This window comes from Arachis ipaensis, chromosome B1 (assembly GCF_059453495.1).
Source record: "Arachis ipaensis isolate K30076 ecotype BB chromosome B1, ASM5945349v1, whole genome shotgun sequence".
NCBI lineage: Eukaryota > Viridiplantae > Streptophyta > Magnoliopsida > Fabales > Fabaceae > Arachis > Arachis ipaensis.
In genome coordinates this window covers 130,877,561-130,883,547 of record NC_142436.1, presented here as the reverse complement: position 1 = coordinate 130,883,547, position 5,987 = coordinate 130,877,561, and the positions used below count along the sequence as shown (strand labels likewise).

Here is a 5,987-nt window from a genome sequence, read left to right as displayed (position 1 = left end):
GATGCCTCTTGAGTACTGTTGGATGCAGCTTGCATTCCATTCAGACTCTGAGAAATCATATTGACTTGCTGAGTCAATATTTTATTCTGAGCCAATATGGCATTCAGAGTATCAATTTCAAGAACTCCCTTCTTCTGAGGCGTCCCATTACTCACAGGATTCCTCTCAGAAGTGTACATGAACTGGTTGTTAGCAACCATGTCAATGAGTTCTTGAGCTTCTGCAGGCGTTTTCTTTAGGTGAATGGATCCACCTGCAGAAGTATCCAATGACATCTTAGCTAATTCAGACAGACCATCATAGAATATATCCAGGATGGTCCATTCTGAAAGCATGTCAGAATGACACTTTTTGGTCAGTCCTTTGTATCTCTCCCAAGCTTCATAGAGGGATTCACCTTCTTTCTGTCTGAAGGTCTGAACATCCACTCTAAGCTTACTCAGCTTTTGAGCAGGAAAGAACTTGGCTAAGAAAGCCTTGACCAGCTTATCCCAAGAGTTCAAGCTATCCTTAGGTTGAGAGTCCAACCATACTCTAGCTCTGTCTCTTACAGCAAAAGGGAAAAGCATGAGCTTGTAGACTTCAGGATCTACTCCATTAGTCTTAACAGTATCACATATCTGCAAGAATTCAGTTAAGAACTAAAAAGGATCTTCAGATGGAAGTCCATGAAACTTGCAGTTCTGCTGCATCAGAGAAACTAATTGAGGTTTCAGCTCAAAATTGTTTGCTCCAATGGCAGGAATGGAGATGCTTCTTCCATGTAAATTGGAATTAGGTGCAGTAAAGTCACCAAGCATCCTCCTTGCATTATTATTATTTTCGGCTGCCATCTCCTCTTCCTGTTCGAAAATTTCTGAAAGGTGCTTGCTGGATTGTTGTAATTTAGCTTCTCTTAGTTTCCTCTTCAGAGTCCTTTCAGGTTTTGGATCTGCTTCAACAAGAATATTCTTGTTCTTGCTCCTGCTCATATGAAAAAGAGGGATAGAAAAATAATAATAATAGGGGTCCTTTTTACCACAGTATAGAGGTCCCTGTGTGAGTAGAAGAAAAGAAGAAGAAAAAATTCGAACACAAAGAGAAAGGGGTTCGGATTTTTTTTTGGTGAGTGAGGAAGAGATGTTAGTAAATAAATAAATAAAATAGAAGGAGATGAGAGAGAGAATTTTCGAAAATTATTTTTGAAAAAGAGTTAGTGATTTTCGAAAATTGTTTTTGAAAAAGGTTAGTAATTTTCGAAAATTAAAATTGAAAATTAAAAAGAATTTTTGAAAAAGAGAGAGATATCTTCGAAAATTAGAGAGAGAGAGAGAGTTAGTTAGGTAGTTTTGAAAAAGATAAGAAACGAACAAAAAGTTAGTTAGTTAGTTAGTTAAAACAAATTTTGAAAATCAATTTTGAAAAGATAAGAAGATAAGAAGTTAGAAAGGATATTTTAAACTCAAATTTTTGAAAAAGATAAGATAAGAAGATATTTTTGAAAAGATATTATTGAAATTAGTTTTGAAAAAGATTTGATTTTTAAAATCACAATTAATGACTTGATTCACAAGAAATCACAAAATATGATTCTAGAACTCAAAGTTTGAATCTTTCTTAACAAGCAAGTAACAAACTTGAAATTTTTGAATCAAAACATTAATTGATGATGTTATTTTCGAAAATTATGTGATAAAGATAAGAAAAAGATTTTTTAAAAATATTTTTAAAATTTTCGAAAATAACTAAGAAAAATGAGAAAGATTTGATTTTTGAAAAAGATTTTAAAAAAGATAATATTTTTAAATTGAAAATTTGATTTGACTCATAAAAACAATTGGATTTTAAAAATTTTTGAAAAAGTCAACTCAAATTTTCAAATTTGATGAGAGAAAAAGGGAAAGATATTTTTTTGATTTTTGAATTTTTAATGATGAAAGAGAAAAACATGAAAAATGATGCAATGCATGGGAATTTTGGATCAAAGTATGTGATGAATGCAAGAACACTATGAATGTCAAGATGAACACCAAGAACACTATGAAGATCATGATGAACATCAAGAACATATTTTTGAAAAATTTTTAATGCAAAAAAAATATGCAAGACACCAAACTTAAAAATCTTTCATGTTTAGACTCTATGGATGCAAAAATGCATATGAAAAACACCATACAACACAAGACAAGAAAACATCAAGATCAAACAAGAAGACTTACCAAGAACAACTTGAAGATCATGAAGAACACTATGAATGCATGAATTTTTCGAAAAATGCAAGATGAATATGCAATTGACACCAAACTTTCAACTTGACTCAAGACTCAAACAGGAAACACAAAATATTTTTTTTTATTTTTTTGTATTTTCTTTTAATTTTTTCAAAAATCATTTTGAAAAAGAAAAATAAGGATTCCAAAATTTTTAATATGAATTCCAGGAATCTTATGCTCTTTAGTCTAAAGCTCCAATCAAAGGGTCAGGCATGGCTTAATAGCCAGCCAAGCTTTAGTATGTAACTCAGACATGACACGCCTGACATTCCCTATCCAAAAGAATTAGACATGGCTTTACAGCCAGCCAGGCTTCAACATGCTTCATGAAACACTAGAATTCATTCTTAAAAATTCTGAAGAAAAATATATTTTTGAAAACATTTATTTTAAAATTTTTTTCGAAAACAAAGGGGAAAATATTTTTGAAAGATTTTTGAAAAAATTTTTGAAAATAAAACAAAAGAAAATTACCTAATCTGAGCAACAAGATGAACCGTCAGTTGTCCAAACTCGAACAATCCCCGACAACGGCGCCAAAAACTTGGTACACGAAATTGTGATCTCAGGCAACGGTGCCAAAAATTATGTACGCACGTCTTAATAAATCGTTTGTCTTTCACAACTTCGATACAACTAACCAGCAAGTGCACTGGGTCGTCCAAGTAATAAACCTTATGTGAGTAAGGGTCGATCCCACGGAGATTGTCAGCTTGAAGCAAGCTATGGTCACCTTGTAAATCTCAGTCAGGCGGATATAAAATAGTTATGAAGTTTTTGAAAATAAATAATAAAATAAGGATAGAAATATTTATGTAAATCATTGGTGAGAATTTCAGATAAGCGCATAGAGATGCTTTCGTTCCTCTGAACCTCTGCTTTCCTGCTGTCTTCATCCAATCAATCCTACTCCTTTCCATGGCTGGCTTTATGTAAGGACATCACCGTTGTCAATGGCTACTTTGTATCCTCTCTGGAAAATGGTCCGATGCACTGTCACTGCATGGCTAATCGTCTGGAGGCATCACCCTTGTCAATGGCTGGATCCCATCCTCTTGTGAAAATGGTCCAAATGCTCTGTCACAGCACGACTAATCATCTGAGGTTCTCGATCATACTGGAATAGGATTCACCCTCCTTTTGCGTCTGTCACTACGCGCAGCACTCGCGAGTTTGAAGTTCGTCACAGTCATTCAATCCCAGAATCCTACTCGGAATACCACAGACAAGGTTTAGACTTTTCGGACTCTCATGAATGCCGCCATCAATCTAGCTTATACCACGAAGATTTTGATTAAGAGATCCAAGAGATACTCATTCAATCTAAGGTAGAACGGAAGTGGTTGTCAGGCACGCGTTCATAGGGAATGATGATGATTGTCACGTTCATCACATTCAGGTTGAAGTGCGAATGAATATCTTAGAAGCGGAATAAGTTGAATTGAATAGAAAAACGGTAATACTTTGCATTAATTCATGAGGAACAGCAGAGCTCCACACCTTAATCGATGGAGTGCAGAAACTCTACCATTTGAAAATACATAAGTGGAAGGTTCAGGCATGGCCGAATGGCCAGCCCCCATGATCTAAGAACCAGACGTCCCAAGATGTCAAATACAATAATAAAAAGTCCTATTTATACTAAACTAGTTACTAGGGTTTACAGAAGTAAGTAATTGATGCATAAATCCACTTCCAGGGCCCACTTGGTGTGTGCTTGGGCTGAGCTTGAATGTTACACGTGCAGAGGCTCTTTCTGGAGTTGAACGCCAGGTTGTAACGTATTTCTGGCGTTCAACTCTGGTTTGTGACGTGTTTCTGGCGTTTAACTCCAGACAGCAGCGTAGAACTGGCGTTCAACGCCCTTTTATGTCGTCTAAACTTGGTCAAAGTATGGACTATTATACATTTCTGGAAAGCCATGGATGTCTACTTTTCAACTCAATTAGAAGCGCGCCATTTTGAGTTCTGTAGCTCCAGAAAATCCACTTTGAGTGCAGGGAGGTCAGAATCCAACAGCATCAGCAGTCCTTCTTCTACCTCTGAATCTGATTTTTGCTCAAGTCCCTCAATTTCAGCCAGAAAATACCTGAAATCATAGAAAAACACACAAACTCATAGTAAAGTCCAGAAATGTGAATTTAACATAAAAACTAATGAAAATATCCCTAAAAGTAACTAGATTCTACTAAAAACATACTAAAAACAATGCCAAAAAGCGTATAAAGTATCCGCTCATCAATGCACAACAACCACACTCGCCACATCAACAACCACCCCCGCCACAACAACGACCACCACCACAGCTACACTATCCACCTCAACCACCACCACAGTATCCACCATACTATCTGATGAGCGGATATTTTATACGCTTTTTGGCATCACTTTCATATAGTTTTAGTAGTTTTTATAGGTTTTAGTGTTAAATTCACATTTTTGGATTCTACTATGAGTTTTTGTGTTTTTGGAAAATTTCAGGTATTTTCTGGCTGAAATTGAGGAGCTGGAGCAGAAGTCTGATTCAAAGACAGAGAAAGCACTGCAGATGCTGTCCAAATCTAACCTGTCTACATTAGGAAGAGCTTTTCTGGAGCTACAGAAGTCCAAATGGAGCTCTCTCAATGGCTATGGAAATCTGACTTCCAGAGATTTCCAGCAATATATAATAGTCTATCATTTGCTTCGGATTAGAAGGCCCAAAAATGGCGTCCAACGCCAGCTTCCTGCCCACTTCCAAGCGTCCAGCGCCCAAAGAGCAGAGACCAATGTACAAACGCCCAAAGAGGACACCCTAGCTGGTGTTCCACGCCAAAGAGAACTTATAGCACGTAGATCTCATCAAAGCTCAGCCCAAAAACTCACCAAGTGGGCCCCAGAAGTGGATTTTAGCACTAAAAAGACTGTTTTACCCTTACTAGTCATTTGTTTAGTATTTAAGGGATTTTATTTATGTAATTTAAAACCTTCTTCGATTCCTTAGAGCATCATACACGTTTACCATTGTATTTACACATCAGTATAAGTTTCTAAACCTCCTAGGTTGAAGGGAGGAGCCCTGCTGAGTCTTATGAATTAATAAAAGTATTACTGCTTCTCTTCGATCCATGTTTGATTAATTCTAAGATGTATATCCGATCTTCATCGTGGTGAATAGGATGATCTAACAAATTAGCTCTGTTCATCATATTAAGACAAACGTGCCTGACAAACATCCGCGTCTACTTGGGTTTAGAATGCGTCTTTCACCGGATAAGGACGAACCAACAGCTATGTTTATACATCTCTCAGACGGCTAATCCACGACTTCGTTGGGGACTTCTTGAGACATCAATTCAGCTGATTTTCGGGGAGATTAGGGTCTCTGTGGTAGAGGCTAGAACCCAAGGTGCAGCATTCTCTGATCTGGAAGATCTGACCTTGTCTGTGGCGTTTTCAGTAGGATCATTAAGGAGAATGAACTGTACGAGCTTCACCCTCAATTAGAATGGATCCGCACTAAACCTGGCGTTCAGATATGGAGGAGTATTGGCAGCTGCTCAAACCAGTGTCAATCACATACAGCCTGCCATTGAAGAAATCACTCACAAGCAAAGAGAGCAGTAATACCAGAGTTAATTCAGAAAGACAAAGCAACTCTAATCCTCAACTCTATTCCTATCTCTGTTTATATATTAGACCTTTTTCTCTATCCCTTTTATGAATAGTTTCCCCTTATCATTAAAACATATAAAC

The 5,987-nt window shown here is 36.7% G+C and overlaps 1 non-coding gene across 1 annotated transcript; it reads left to right on the top strand.

Annotated features, from left to right (window-relative positions):
• The first annotated feature begins 333 nt into the window (after positions 1-333).
• On the top strand, positions 334-437 carry LOC148578383 (small nucleolar RNA R71). Its single transcript, XR_015902935.1, has one exon. It is a non-coding gene; the product is annotated as a small nucleolar RNA R71 (small nucleolar RNA).
• Positions 438-5,987: the final 5,550 nt, after the last annotated feature.